At 43.8% G+C, this 17,057-nt stretch overlaps 1 long non-coding RNA gene across 6 annotated transcripts in view; it reads left to right on the top strand.

Annotated features, from left to right (window-relative positions):
* Nucleotides 1–17,057, top strand: part of LOC135055176 (uncharacterized) — a 158,918-nt gene that overhangs the window by 32,787 nt on the left and 109,074 nt on the right. For 2 of the 6 annotated variants that reach the window (XR_010243666.1, XR_010243670.1), the window contains exon 1: nucleotides 1,697–1,856. The exons of 3 other annotated variants lie outside the window; for them this stretch is intronic. This is a non-coding gene — a long non-coding RNA (uncharacterized LOC135055176). Of the gene's footprint in view, nucleotides 1–1,696; nucleotides 1,857–3,448; nucleotides 3,620–17,057 lie in introns of those variants that run through there. One more of the 6 variants, XR_010243668.1, reaches the window with a different exon arrangement.

Here is a 17,057-nt window from a genome sequence, read left to right as displayed (position 1 = left end):
CACATATATCTGGTACGCATATGCTAATCACTATGAGGATTCATGACGCACAGATCACTTTATGAGCACTGAAGGCGCAGTAATTTTACTATCTATGAATATATATATATAGATATATATAGGCAGGCGACGGCGCGGCACTCAAGGCTTGAGGAAGAAAACAATGGGCGACAACCAGGTCTGCAACAAATTGCAGACCTGGTTGTCGCCCATTGTTTTCTTCCTCAAGCCTTGAGTGCCGCGCCGTCGACTGCCTGCATTCTGTTCATCGCGAGGGCACCGGGTGAAGGTAACCCACATTACAGGAGTGCCGGACACATTGTTCCTTATAGATATATATATATATATATATATATATATATATATATATATATATATAGGGCTCTGAAGCAGTTATTCTGGCTATTAGCTGGGGGTCATAATAATGTAGCACAGAGGTATATTTAGAATACAGTGAGTAGACCTTAGTTTGTTTTGCAGAATCAGGGCTTATTATTGCATTGCACAATACATAAAACGGGTTACGGTCAGAGATAATATGGTTATCTGGAGGTAATTTCACCGTCAGCTTCCCCATACCTTTTTACTGTTTAAAAATTATTTAACTTTTAAAAGAAATCACATTTATTTATATACTTTATTCCAAAGGTGTATCTATAATGGGATCAAGGTGTGTCATATACATGTGCTACCGAGTCAACGGGGCTTAACCCATAGCTAGATTAAGATGGGGGCACAGGGGATACTGTACCTCGGGCCCCCCACTGTCAGGATCCCCCCCCCCCGGCCACGGCAAGAGCACACCGACACCACTAGCTTTCCCTCTTGTGCAGCAGGCACCCAGAATGTGAGCAGGACAGTACGCAGTGCAGGCAGAGACAAAGGAGTCGGGAAAGGGGGGATGTTCCTGCACAACCTATCAGAAAATGATGACAAATATTGTAAACCAGCAATCTGGAAGACAATTAGGGAAAGTATTTCCAGAAACAGATCACCCTGCTGGCGGTGCACCCCGAGGTAAAAAAACAGCTAAATATTAGGAAAATTTGTTCCTTGAAAGAAGTCAAGAAAACAAGAAGTAAACCTCTTTGTGGGGGCACTCTTATTAAATAGTCTAATTTATTTAAAACATAACGTTTATTAAGTCAAGTAAAAAATGTTATTTATAGCCTTTCTCAAACAAAAAAGATTATGACCATTAACATGATTTATTTAATCAAATGTCAAATCATAATTATTGCCGATATTTAAATCCCTCTCTTTGGGGATCAGTTGTTTATTGTTTTTTACACATATACCTGCATATATTAATTATTATTATGTGCACTTTATCATTATTATTAAATTCTAAATACATTTTCATGTAATATTTTATTTTTTCAAAACTAATTCTTCCTCTTTTTTCAATTTGCATTCCTCATCAATTAGTTTCAATTATGACTCTTATTATGATTTATTCAATTAATACATTTGGCATAAGCTTCCCATCAATCTTCACATAACTAGTTAATGTGACTAAGAGATTTTTTCTTTTCTTTCCTTTTTTTGTCAAGCTACTTAGCCTCAGTGGTTTATCGTTAGCAATTATTCCTCCATTGGCTAGTCTGAATGTCACTCATTCCTTATGGTTACTGTGATTGGTTCTTTTACACTTAAATGCCCATGAAGGAAAACACCTTCATGACAGATGGTGAACAAGCCCGTTTTCAGGGTGAAACGTACGTTCAGTACTTGTCTTTGAGCGTCACATGACGCTACTTCCGGAATCCCGAGACACGTGACAGGGGCCCGGACTACGGCACTAACGGAGACGTCAGCCGCTACCGCTGCATACGGGGACTCTCTCTCCCCGCTAGGTATTTCAGTGCGCTCTCATCATCCGCTTGGCGGCACCTCCTAGCCCTGCGCTGATTAAATATCGACAGGGCTGCGGGACGCTATAGCGGATGACAGCAAGAAACACCTCTTTCTTTCTTCAGCCTGTTGCCGTCTGGCCAACTCTCTCACCTCCCATTTACTGTGTACTTGTACACACATGGGAAGGCAGCAGAAGTTGACCGGACACATCGGACGGGCTCTTTTTCTGTCCATAGCTGAGGATTTTCTAATCCACAAAAATACCCTTTGTTGGCAATTTAATTAATCTTCTCCACCATGTCTATTGTAGTTATACTTACAGTCTTAATAAGTTGACTCAGCTAACCTGATATAATTCTTCTTCTGTCTATGATTTCATTCACAGGAAGTTTGACATTTCTTTGTAACTTTGTTTCTGTTGCTGATGTCACATACTGCTCGAAAAATAACAAAACTGTTGCAAGTATAGTGGAGATCTGAGTCCACATAAGAAATTGTTACAATAGTTTTTTCTTTTTCTTCTGCTGAGATTACATACCGTTTTCTCCTCAGTAATTGCTATAAGCACAGTGGAGTACCTAATTTCCAAACTATATATTATTAAAATCTATTGACAGTACAATATCAGGAGATACACCATCCCCCGCTAGATCTGAGTTTATATAACTGAGTGTTCTAATTATTGCGGAGGAGTTTCTTTTGCTGACACCATATACTGCCCTATACATGCCATATACTGCACTATTCTTAATAACTATAGAATTGCTACAAACACAGTGAAACATTTAACCTTTAAACCGCACATTATCATAAAGCTTTTGATGGTACAATATTAGGGGACATATCATCCCTTTGGGTAAACTGGGTTCATATAACAAAATGTTCTAACTATTGCGGAGTATAGAGCTTTTTCGTTTCTATGTTTGGGGGAAATAATTACTCAGAGAAAATTTATTGTTACTTGTACTTTTTATTGTGGTCATAAACAAATTGTCATAATTATTGTGGAGTATATGGTTTTCCTGCCTCATTCAGGAAGACACTCACTCACAAAAGAAAGTTTATTACCATTTGTATATGTACCAGGATTTCAACAAAATAAGGTTCTGATCCATAAGGCCTGCTCTGATATATTTTGTTCTTAGCAGGGACAGTGATCAGCTACAAACTAAGTTGATGTGTGCCTTTCCTATTTAGAAGTATCTAGGAATAATCTCTGGTTAAAAAACTGTTATTGATTTATTTCCCTCAATAGAAGTGATATATCAACTACTAACTACAGGTAGATCGTCCAGTTAGAAATATTAATATGCCGTTATGGTCGGATTATTACTTTCTGACCTTGTTTATTTTATTCTATAATTAAATTATTTAAATAAAAAGTTCTTTGATATAACCTTACATCATACTATATATTTTCACCTGAGGGTGACCCATATTTAGAGGTCAAAAATCTTTTTTTGTTTGAGAAAGGCTATAAATAACATTTTTTACTTGACTTAATAAACGTTATGTTTTAAATAAATTAGACTATTTAATAAGAGTGCCCCCACAAAGAGGTTTACTTCTTGTTTTCTTGACTTCTTTCAAGGAACAAATTTTCCTAATATTTAGAGACAAAGGAGTATCAGGTTTCATGAGCTGCTAATGGAGCTTCCCGACCAGAGGATAGATGGTTGTCAGTGTTTTGTGTAACCTGTTATCTAATGAGAGCATTCGGATCTATACACACAGATAGTCCTCCTGATTCCTGTCCCAGTGTGTAAGTAATACAGAGGCTGTTGCTATTGCATTTTTGCAAAATTAATTATAGATTTTATTTTTCTGTGTGCATTTTAAGGTTAAGTTGTCTTTGTTCCACTACAAGAAACCTTTATAACACAGTTGTCTCTCAATTAGGTGGCACTATAAACAGTACCCATGCATTATTAAACTATAATCTAATATACACCATTGGTTTAAATTTAATATACAAAATCCAAATCTCCCAATATGTCCAATTCCATAAGGGGCAAATGCTCTCTACCTGGACTTGCCTCTTAATTTATGACTGCAATCACCTCTGTTGAAATACCTTTCTTATCAATTACATATTTTAACACAGGTGAGGCCAATCATATATTATGATGGAAGTCCAGGTAGAGAGCATTTTGTCCCTCCTGGAATGGGTCATGTTGGGAGGTATGCACAATCTAATACACACCGCCCCTTCCCCCAGGGCCCTCCTAACTTAAGTGCACAGGGCTTCCCCAAGGCTTAATCTGGCCCTGGCCCAAACTGCATCCAGCACCCTTTGAATTTATGGGTAGGGGCTGCGATCAGCATCCCGATGCCAGGATCCTGGCTGCAGTGTGCCGGAGCGGTGGTTTTATTCGCACTATATGGGTGTCGTGGCCACCTACGAGTGGGAATAGTCCCTTTTAGTCGGCATGACAACTGTCTGGATTTTCATTGGTCGGGATGCAGGTGGAGGTATTGTGACTGGCAGTCTCCTGACCGCCGACCCTTTTCCATATGCTTTCTTTAAAAATATGGCACCGTGCCATTTTCACTGACAGACCGTATTGCGTATGATAAAACACATCTGTGTTATGTATGTATGCATTCTTTATTCCATCTCAGGAACTAAACATCACCTGTTTTTTTTACAATAAATACCTGGGCCAGTATTGCCAGGATAGCCAAGTCTGGAGCAAATGCAAGATTTTTAAGTGAGTGTTTTCTATCTGCTTAGTACTGTATTATACATACAGTATATATAGTGAGGCAGCACATCACTTGGCCAGATTAACAATGGGACACATGGAGCTACAGTATAGCTCCAGGCCTGCGCCAAAAAATAGACCCATCATCACCACAGTGAATGATGACTGTGGCCACCACACAGTTGGCCACAAATAAATAACATTCAAATAGTTTTTATAGTTTTCTCACATTTTTTTCTATTTTTTATGTATTTAGGGAGGGTCTGATGGTGTAGGGGTGTAATGTGCATACACCCCTACACTATCAGACCCTCCCTAAATACATAGCACTGGTCACACTCACACAACACTGGTCACAGATCTTCCCCTTCTCAGAATAGGACATTGAACATTTCCAGTCCCAAGTCCATGTGGTCTTTAATACAGCTCTGACATCACTGCCACACTGATAGCAACACATCACTGCTGCACAGAGAGCAGCACATCCCTGTCTCACTGACAGCAGCACATCCATGCCTCACTGACAGTGGCATGTCCCTGCCTCACTGATAGCAGCACATCCCTGCCTTACTGACAGTAGCACATCCCTGCCTCACTGCCAGCAGCACATCCCTGCCTCACTGACAGCAGCATATCTCTGCCTCACTGACAGCAGCACATCCCTGCCTCACTGACAGCAGCACGTCCCTGCCTCACTGACAGCAGCACGTCCCTGCCTCACTGACAGCAGCACATCTCTGCCTCACTGACAGTGGCATGTCCCTGCCTCACTGATAGCAGCACATCCCTGCCTTACTGACAGCAGCACATCTCTGCCTCACTGACAGCAGCACATCCCTACCTCACTGACAGCAGCACATAACTGCCTCGCTGACAGTAGCACATCACTGACTCACTGACAGCAGCACATCCCTGCCTCCCTGATGTCACAATACTGACTAAAATAATATAATTTGGTGACTTACCTCTGCCATCTGTCCTGTAACCTGCATGTTTTCTGCTGGCTGGGATAAACAACTCACCAGTATCATGAGTTATCTGTGTGCTGAGCTCACTCTCTGCTAACGAGTGCATCTGTATTGGTTAACCTTCTGTGTGAATTCAGAACTCAACAAGTCACTGCATGGTGTGCCTGCATAGCATTCATTCAGGATTCTCATGCTGTCCTATACTTCCGTGCCAGCATCCACAAGTCCAGTGGTTACCAGATATACTTCCTGTGCTCTCAGGACCTCAGGACCTGTGGCCATTATTGCCTGTCTATAATAAACCACGCCAGAGTTCCCTCCAAAATCAGCTATAGACGTCGCCATGACAGTTCCTGGTCAGGTGACCTTCTAGGGCCAAATCCGGATTCACTTCTGCATCATGTGAGCCACTCATCCACTCAGCTGTAAGCACTGGGTAAAAGTTCCAGGTCTCAAGCACTAGCAAACTGACAGTGCTTTGGTGTCTCTCAGCCTGGAGTGAGCTCCAGAATCTCCTACTAGCAGTAGCCTCTATGCAAGTTACCATCCCCCGCACTTCCTGACTCCCTGGATGATTTAAAGGGCCATCTCTGCCACTACATCCTGGCATCTCCAGACTCACTGGAAGTCCTCCAGTAAACCAGAGGGACAGTCCTATATCCCTAGTGGCCTTAGAGACTTTGCTGGTTCTTGCCAGCTTCCAGTTCTCCGCTGCGCAAGGTTGCACACCATAGTATCCGGAAAACCTGCAACTGCTGTTTACACCATTGCAGTATCCATTTTCAGAACCACCGCATCACAGATACTGGGAAACCAGCAGTGCCGACACTGCATTGCACAGCATACGGACTCCCCATTGTGCTACTTCACCTGCCCAGCATCTGGAAACCTGTGTTGCTGACATCCTCAGCTTCGGTTACAAGTATTGCTGATGTCCTCAGCTTCTGCTACAAGCATTGCCGACGTCCCCGGCTTCGGTTACAAGTATTGCTGACGTTCTCAGCTTCTGCTACAAGTATTGTCGACGTCCTCAGCTTCGGTTACAAGTATTGCTGACGTCCTCAGGTTCTGCTATAAACATTGCCGACATTCTCGGCTTCGTGTACAAGTATCGCTAACATCCTCAGCTTCGTCTTCAAGTACTGCTGTTGTCCTCAGCCTCGCCGACAGCTGTCACACTGGTTCCAGCCAGTGATATGTGACTTTCCTGCATTGCTGATCTTCCCAGCATTCCGTCAACTCACCAGTTCTCACGTGACTCTCCATTAGGTGACAACCCAGCTACCCATTGCACTGGTGGCTTCCACCACCAGTGTTCCAGTACCCATAGCTGGTCACCTTTCCCATAAAGTATGCTGCCTGACTGCCACGTCTGGATGGCCGGATCATTCACTAAGCCAGCCCGATTCTGTCCACTGCGCTTAAGACCAAACCCAGTTTCCAATACTAGTCCAGGTTCACAAATAACCTCTGCCGTGACAACTGACAGCAGCACACCCCTACCTCACTGGGCGCAGCACATCCCTGCCTCACTGACAGCAGCATATCCCTGCCTCACTGGCAGCAGCAGCACATCTCTGACTCACTGACAGCAGCGCATCCCTGCCTCACTGACAGCAGCACCTCCCTGCCTCGCTGACAGCAGCACATCCCTACCTCACTGCCAGCAGCACATCCTTGCCTCACTGCCAGCAGCACATCCTTGCCTCACTGCCAGCAGCACATCCCTGCCTCACTGCCAGCAGCACATCCCTGCCTCACTGCCAGCAGCAGCACATCCCTGCCTCACTGACAGCAGCAGCACTTCCCTGCCTCACTGACAGCAGCACATCCCTGCCTCACTGACAGCAGCAGCACATCCCTGCCTCACTGACAGCAGCGCATCCCTGCCTCACTGCCAGCAGCACATACCTGCCTCACTGCCAGCAGCAGCACATTCCTGCCTCACTGCCAGCAGCAGCACATCCCTGCCTCACAGCCAGCAGCTCATCCCTGCCTACAGAATAGGAGGATAATATAGATCAGTATAGGCTATTTAATTGAAATTAGTTTTAATGAATAAACATTTAACTGGATAACAGTTTAAATGAATAAAATATTCGATTTTTTCTGTCAGAAATGTGTATCTCTGCTTCACTGCCAGCAGCACATACCTGCCTCACTGACAGCAGCACATCTCTGCTTCATTGATAGACATACACATTTCTGACAGAAAAAAATCTAATATTTTATTCATTTAAACTGTTATCCAGTTAAATGTTTATTCATTAAAACTAATTTCAATTAAATAGCCTATACTGAGCTATATTATCCTCCTATTCTGTATTTGTTTCATCCCGTGGTCTCATGATAAAAGCCCAGTTGTAGTGCTCCTTACACATTGTGCCCACCGTAGTAGTGCCCCTTGCACATTATAGCCACCTTAGTAGTCCCCCTTACACATTGTGCCCATCATAGTACTGCCCCTTACACATTATGCCCACAATTGTAGTGTCCTTTACACATTAATATTACTTATATTAATATTATATTAATTCATTATATTAATGACATTTATATTAATAATACACTATCTGTAATATTACCTTGTCTGTCCACTTGGGTAGTTGCCTGCTCGAAGATGTGCACAGCAGGAAGATTCATTGGCGCCGGTGACCGGTACTGTACTACAGTACAGCGAAGAAACTCCAAATAAGCTACATCTCCAGCAACCACCTGTTGCCTGGCAGCAAGAGCTGCTGGGAGCTGTAGTTTATTTAGAGTTTCTTCTCTGTACTGTGAAGAGGTGCCTGTGCCGAACACCGACGACAATAACACTTATGCTCAGTGTGTTTCCGGGCAGGCAACTCCGGTAGCGTTTAGATACCAGTGGGCAGACAAGGTACTGTAGCATGTCGCTGGTTACACAGCTGAGCCCTCCTCTGTGTGGCAACCTACTCAGCTGTGTAGTCAAGTCCTCCTGGGGGGAAATTTCTGGGTACACAGAACCCCCTATCCCTGTGTGCACCACTGCAAGTATCACTGCTTTGCCATTTCTGTTATATTGTGGTGATAAGTGACAGTTTTATTGCTGCGATAAGTGCTGATACAATTGAGACTTTTCCCTGCAATTGGGAATATTTTACTAAAAGCTACTGTATGAACCCTACATACACCAGGATTGTCTCATTAAAGATTCTGATACTTCCACATGCATTTCTCTGCTAGGTAATAAGATTTTCTATTGAAAAACAGAATTATTTAACTTCAAGAATGAAATGGGAAATTACTGCCTGATTCCAGCTCTATAACCTGCAGTGTGTTCACAGGATGAAAATACACAATTCATTTACTGCTCTTAATTTATTTCAAGTCACTAACCAATCAGACAGCTCAGTGTGTGTAACACACAATCATAATTCCACAGCAAAACCTAATATATGAGGTCACAGTTACCAGTGCACAGGACACTTAAAAACATTCTGCAAATAATTGAATAGCAGTATAGAAAATAAGTCTGCTGGCTGATGGCGCACGGCCGTGATTGTTCAGGACACAAGCTGCTTTGTGGTTATTATATTCCATCCACAGATGAAACATGGATATTTCTTATTCTGACTATCATAGTTAAATAAATGTGTGTGTGTTTTCAACCACTTGAAATAGAAACTAAAAGCTGATTTTGTCAAAACATATTTCTGCAGCTGAAAAAATAGTTTATTAAAGAAAGCAATAATACAGTTGCATAATTAAATTTGTCAAAAAGTGTTGACTGCAATGTTTACCTTGGCTGCGGTCTGCTTTCTACACTAGCCACCTTGACTGCGGTCTGCTTTCTACTCTAGCCACCTTGACTGCGGTCTGCTTTTTACGCTAGCCACCTTGACTGCGGTCTGCTTTCTACACTAGCCACCATGACTGTGATCTGCTTTCTACACTAGCCACCTTGACTGCGGTCTGCTTTCTACACTAGCCACCTTGACTGCGGACTGCATTATATTATGCAAATTCCGACAAAAATGATACAACAAGAAAACAGTGAAGAAGGTGATTAAGAATAGAGTTTTCAATATCAATTGCTACTTTTCTAAATATCACTGAAACTCAAAAAAATGCCTCAAGCTTCACTGGCAATTTACATTGCAGCTCATGGATCCTACAGTGACACAGTTTTGCAATGGGGAGTGACTGTGGTGTAACTGGACTTATTGCACAAGTGATGGAGATCCTACAGTGCCACAGTGTTGCAATGGGGGCTGTGGTCTAACTGCACTATTAGAAGAAAGATTGATCCTGGGTTCAGTTAGTAAATGTCACTGTACTCCAATGTTGCAAAAGGATGTAGGTAACGAAGGTATCATAGAATCTATAATAAGCAACTGTTTCTGTAGTATTATCTCTTGGAATGAATAACTCAGACTTTTACTCTTTAAAACAGCTCAATGTCTCTGTGGAGTTCTCCTCACAAATAACATCTCTGTGCTGGTCAAGACTGCTTATACAGGTGTCACTCTGCATGATTCCTAGTTAAGTGTCTGGTAGCACTCCTTTATTCCATGTGGTCGTGAGTAGTACATGTGTGACAATGGATAATAGGGCTTAGCACTCACCATCCTGCAGTCTGCAACAACAAACAGCTTTGCTACTCACTCTGAACCTCACCGGTTATTTCAGTCTCTCCCACAATCTCTCAGCAGATTCAGATCTTTCAAAATGGCTGTTGTGTCTGCGCCTCTTCATACACCTGGCGGTGTCCGGTCCCCCGCCTGCGACGTGTCACACCCACTCTCCTGGTTCTCCATACTCGCAGAATCACCTTGCTGCCTTCACTCTGCAATGCTGCTCTTTACCCCCTTGCGTGACCACACGGTGCGCCAAGTCAGCTCTCCGGCTCCGCTCCTTGCCACACATCCGGCTCCATCAATGGCTTTTTTTCCAAAAACTGCGTCACCACTGCATCACTGTCCATCTTCCCACAAGGCTCTGGTGGCTCTAAGTATCTCAATTGGATCCTGCCACCTCTCTGGTCCATTCCATTAACTCATGCTGTGCAATGTAAAACTCAGACGGTTACCAAACACTGTTCTTTCCAATTAAAAGGGCATACACAACTATGTCCAGGGTACCACATCTACACGAGCCACCTTAACTGCGGTCTGCTTTCTACACTAGCCACCTGGACTGGGCTCTGCTTTCTACACTAACCACTGAGACTGTGATCTCTTTTTATATTAAATGCCTGGACTTGGGTCTGCTTTAAAAACTAGTCACCAGAACTAAAATCTGCATTTCACATTAGCCAAATGGACTGCTTTTTATTAGTGATGTGCACCGGACATTTTTCGGGTTTTGTGTTCTGGTTTTGGATTCGGTTCCGCGGCTGTGTTTTGGATTCGGACGCGTTTTGGCAAAACCTCACCGAAACTTTTTTGTCGGATTCGGGTGTGTTTTGGATTCAGGTGTTTTTTTCAAAAAACCCTAAAAAACAGCTTAAATCATAGAATTTGGGGGTCATTTTGATCCCATGGTATTATTAACCTCAATAACCATAATTTCCACTCATTTCCAGTCTATTCTGAACACCTCACACCTCACAATATTATTTTTCGTCCTAAAATTTGCACCGAGGTCGCTGGATGGCTAAGCTAAGCGACACAAGTGGCCGACACAAACACCTGGCCCATCTAGGAGGGGCACTGCAGTGTCAGGCAGGATGGCACTTCAAAAAAATAGTCCCCAAACAGCACATGATGCAAAGAAAAAAAGAGGCGCACCAAGGTCGCTGTGTGACTAAGCTAAGCGACACAAGTGGCCGACACAAACACCTGGCCCATCTAGGAGTGGCAATGCAGTGTCAGACAGGATGGCACTTCAAAAGAATTGTCCCCAAACAGCACATGATGCAAAGAAAAAAAGAGGCGCACCAAGGTCGCTGTGTGACTAAGCTAAGCGACCCAAGTGGCCGACACAAACACCTGGCCCTTCTAGGAGTGGCACTGCAGTGTCAGACAGGATGGCACTTCAAAAAAATTGTCCCCAAACAGCACATGATGCAAAGAAAAATGAGGTATACCACAGGTATAGAATGTAGATGGATAGTATACTTGACGACACAGAGGTAAGTACAGCAGTGGCCTACTGTACCGTAATGCTATATATTAATACTGGTGGTCAGCAAACTGTGCAAAACTGAAATGCACCACAGGTATGGATGGATAGTATACTTGACGACACAGAGGTAGGTACAGCAGTGGCCTTCCGTACCGTACTGCTATATATACTGGTGGTCACTGTGTCAGCAAACTGCAAAACTAAAATGCACCACAGGTATAGAATGTAGATGGATAGTATACTTAACGACACAGAGGTAGGTACAGCAGTGGCCTTCCGTACCGTACTGCTATATATAGTGGTGGTCACTGTGTCAGCAAACTGCACAACTGAAATGCACCACAGGTATAGAATGTAGATGGATAGTATACTTGACGACACAGAGGTAGGTACAGCAGTGGCCTTCCGTACCGTACTGCTATACATACTGGTGGTCACTGTCAGCAAACTGCAAAACTAAAATGCACCACAGGTATAGAATGTAGATGGATAGTATACTTGACGACACAGAGGTAGGTACAGCAGTGGCCTTCCGTACCGTACTGCTATATATAGTGGTGGTCACTGTGTCAGCAAACTGCAAAACTAAAATGCACCACAGGTATAGAATGTAGATGGATAGTATACTTGACGACACAGAGGTAGGTACAGCAGTGGCCTTCTGTACCGTACTGCTATATATACTGGTGGTCACTGTGTCAGCAAACAGCACAACTGAAATGCACCACAGGTATAGAATCTAGATGGATAGTATACTTGACGACACAGAGGTAGGTACAGCAGTGGCCTACTGTACCGTAATGCTATATATTATATACTGGTGGTCAGCAAACTGTGCAAAACTGAAATGCACCACAGGTATGGATGGATAGTATACTTGACGACACAGAGGTAGGTACAGCTGTGGCCTTCCGTACCGTACTGCTGTATATACTGGTGGTCACTGTCAGCAAACTGCAAAACTAAAATGCACCACAGGTATAGAATGTAGATGGATAATATACTTGACGACACAGAGGTAGGTACAGCAGTGGCCTTCCGTACCGTACTGCTATATATACTGGTGGTCACTGTGTCAGCAAACTGCACAACTAAAATGCACCACAGGTATAGAATGTAGATGGATAGTATACTTGACGACACAGAGGTAGGTACAGCAGTGGCCTTCCGTACCGTACTGCTATATATACTGGTGGTCACTGTGTCAGCAAACTGCACAACTGAAATGCACCACAGGTATAGAATCTAGATGGATAGTATACTTGACGACACAGAGGTAGGTACAGTAGTGGCCTACTGTACCGTAATGCTATATATTATATATTGGTGGTCAGCAAACTGTGCAAAACTGAAATGCACCACAGGTATGGATGGATAGTATACTTGACGACACAGAGGTGGGTACAGCAGTGACCTACTGTACCGTAATGCTATATATTATATACTGGTGGTCAGCAAACTGTGCAAAACTTAAATGCACCACAGGTATGGATGGATAGTTTACTTGACGACACAGAGGTAGGTAGAGCAGTGGCCTTCTGTACCGTACTCCTATATATTATATACTGGTGGTCAGCAAAATTATGCACTGTACTCCTACTATATACTACACAATGCAGCACAGATATGGAGTGTTTTTCAGGCAGACAACGTATACTGGTGGTCACTGGTCAGCAAAACTCTGCACTGTACTCCTATATAATATTATACTGGTGTTCCCCAGTCCCCACAATAAAGCAGTGTGAGCACAGATATATGCAGCACACTGAGCACAGATATGGAGTTTTTTTCAGGCAGACAATGTATACTGGTGGTCACTGTCAGCAAAACTCTGCACTGTACTCCTCCTATATAATACAGCTGCTCCCCAGTCCCCACAATTAAGCAGTGTGAGCACAGATATATGCAGCACACTGAGCACAGATAAGGAGCGTTTTTTTCAGGCAGAGAACGGATAAAACTGGTGGTCACTGATCAGCAAAACTCTGCACTGTACTGCTATATTAATATAAAGCTGCTCCCCAGTCCCCACAATGATATAAGCAAGCACAAATATTTGCATCATCAACTCAACAATGAATAAACGGAGAGGACGCCAGCCACGTCCTCTCCCTAACATTTCCAATGCACGAGTGAAAATGGCGGCGACGCGCGGCTGCTTATATAGAATCCGAATCTCGCGAGAATCCGACAGCGGGATGATGAAGTTCGGGCGCGCTCGGGTTAACCGAGCCATACGGGAGAATCCGAGTATGCCTCGGACCCGTGTAAAATGGGTGAAGTTTCCGAGGACCGAACCCGCTCATCACTACTTTTTATACTAGCCACTTGGATTAGGGGTCTGCTTTTTCTCACTAGTCACCAACACTGTGGTCTACATTTTACACTAGACACCTGGAGCAATATGTCATAGCCTGTGTGCAGGCTGTTTGGGGTTTTCTGTGAGTCTGCCTGTATTTTATTGTCTTGACTCTCCGCAGTAATAATAACTAAGGAAATGTTGGAGCCTGTCCCGAGTTTAACTCTTCCCAGTATTAACTAGTGACATGTGGGTGTCTGTCAAACAGTGTCCTGAGTCTCCTGACTCTCATGTGAGTCCCTGGGGAACAGTGCCCTGACCCTCCCCTCTGGTGGTCCTTTGTGAAATGGGGCCCAAGTCACCATGAGAGGGACTTTTATCAAATCCAGAACCCACAAAGATCCAACGCCGGGATGATGATGTTGTGCCTTGATTTGGAATCTGAGCCTGGCAGGAAAACCCAAGCAATGGCTCGTTTTCTCTTTGATTCCAGAGGATCTCTAGTTTCTGTGTTCACTTCCGCAGTAACATAATCTGGCTTTCTTAAACTTCTGCCCATGCCACCAGCATGGATTACACAGTATGTGAGTTGATGTCCACAACAACAAATTGGTGTCTGCCACCTTAAATTTTACATGCACTTTATTTCTATGGCTGCAATCTCAGTCTGTTGCTCGCATTCGCTTTCTCCAATTGTAAGAAGATAGCGGCAGGAGTGTCCTCTACTGGGATAGATGGGCACTTCCAAACACACAGCAGCTAGGAAACAGTACACAAGTCCAGGGTTTTCGTGCAATCTAGCCAAAGCTAGTTTTATTGTGAGGTACAGAAAATATAAAACATAAAAATAAATCTTAGCCCATCTGGGCACTAACTAAACAATACAGATTCCCTCTCTCAGAATGGTAGAACCTAATGGGCCTACCACAAACATACTGTAGGCATATGCAGAGTACTCACGGTCATTAAATCACAGTATCTCATAATAAGCCTGCTGCCTGTTTCCCCAAGTAGTGAGACCCCGAGTAAAGCTCTGAGACACCTTATATCAGCCTCTTATAAGTGCAGGTACTAATTGCCTGGTTATCAGACCAATAATGGGTCTTCCTGTTACTCAAAACAAATCCCACACATTTTGTTCTTGATTTGTGGGAACATGAAGAAATTGCAGGGGGCCAGGACTGGACTTTACAGTGGATGACCAAAATCTTGGATGCGTTCATGAGCCAAAATATCTACCATGTTCCTAGACTTGTGGGCAGGGGCATTGTGATGATGAAGAAGAGCATTACGAGCGTGAGTTCTTGGACGACACTTAGAAATGGCTTACATCACTTGGGACAGGCATTGGTAGGAGTACCAGTCCCCAATGATGGTGCGCTGCCGCACGAGTGGTACAATAGCTACATGACCAATTTTGGCCACAACAGCAGCTACCATCTGCTTGGCCATACTGTGTGACATTGGAACTTCTATGGCGGTGCACCCCCAACTGGGATCCACGGGACTGACTTATGTTTGGTCTCAGGGTCAAAACTGTAGATCCAGGATTCATCACCACTAATGATCTCCCAGACAGAGGTTGAGCACCCACGATCAAACCTGGACAGCATTGTTTGTGGCACCAAGTCACCCAAGCCTCCTTCTTGTCTCGAGTCAGCTGATGGGACACCAGCATGTAGAAGCCTTGCTCAAGCCAAGCTAGAGAATTTCCTTCTCTATCTTGGCTATGGTCACCTTGACATCCACCTCAACTATTACCCGCATGGCAGCAACATTGTCCTCGGTATTGGTAAACACAAATTTGCCGCTGCGCTCCTCGTCTTCTAGGGACCATCTCCCACAATAAAATTCTGCAAATCACTCAAACACAGTGGTTTAGGATGGTGCTTCCTTCCCAAATGCAGCTTGCAGTCAGTCAAAACTTGTAGTCGAAGAAAATCATGGTTTTACAGTGGCCTCTTTTGAGCTCCATAACAAGCTTGTGTAGGAAGTGAACATGCTGACTTCTTTAGTGTGCAGTTTGTCTACTGGCTGCCAAAACCAGTGCTAGTGCTTTGACCATAAATAATTTGATCTGGTCCTGGACCACATCACAAGGCACCCCTGCAAGAGACTCGCAGCACCCAGGGTGCCTAGGCACACAGTTTGGGAACCACTGGACTATGCCATTAATAATTTTCTACAGATTTTACAGAAGGGCTTCAGTCATAGCCCCTTTGAGATATGGACTTGTGGTGGGTGTTGGCTCATCAGCCAGCTGGTTTGTCAGAGAGGGTATTCATTAGTTTGAAGAGCTCCCTTTTGACTTAGGACCATTGGTCCTATCGTGTTGGGTACGATATCCCGGCGGTCGGGATCCCAGCGGTCAGAATACTGACACTGGGATCCCAACTGCCAGAATGCCAGCAGGGGGGCAAGCGAAGCGAAGCCCCTTGCTGGTTCGCTGAGCTTGCCATGCTGCGGGCTTGGTGGCTCCCTGCGCTTGCCACAGGTTCTATTCCCACTCCATGGGTATCATGGACACCCAGGAGTGGAAATAGGTGTGGCAGCGCTGCCTGCATTCTGGCGGTAGGGATCCTGGCGTCGGTATTCTGACCACCAGGATCCCGACCGCCGGCATCCTGACTATATACCATCCTATCTACAAATTAGGTTGTTTTTTTTTAAAGACAATTTTTATTGAATTTTCATGAATAGAAAAATATGGTATACAAATCTATGGAATTAGATAAGTAATGATATGCGACATACAGAAAACAGAGATGTGCAGTAAACATGAAAGGCTTCCCGGTCGAGTCACATTATTATGAACACCTCCTACATTTGATGTTTACATCGCGTAGACCATGAATTACGCCACGTGTCATGCGCTGGCTTGGTGGGTATATAAGGTATGCAATACGCCGTCTGCACACATCACTCATTGCTGTCATGGGTAAAACGGCAATTTATCCGAGTTGCAAATAGGGATGACCCTATATAAAGCCATTCCAAACGGACATAAGTGAAAGACATAAGAAAATGGCACACTTAAGTAAGACACACAGTAATAACATGAAAGATGAAGACGTAAATACAAACAAAATAAGTTTGAAATGCAAAAGGCATAAAATACAATAAAGGGGAAGAAACAGA

The sequence above is a fragment of the Pseudophryne corroboree genome, chromosome 3, assembly GCF_028390025.1.
Source record: "Pseudophryne corroboree isolate aPseCor3 chromosome 3, aPseCor3.hap2, whole genome shotgun sequence".
Taxonomy (NCBI): Eukaryota; Metazoa; Chordata; class Amphibia; order Anura; family Myobatrachidae; genus Pseudophryne; species Pseudophryne corroboree.
The sequence above is the reverse complement of the archived record's forward strand: the minus strand, read 5'-3'. Positions and strand labels throughout refer to the sequence as shown.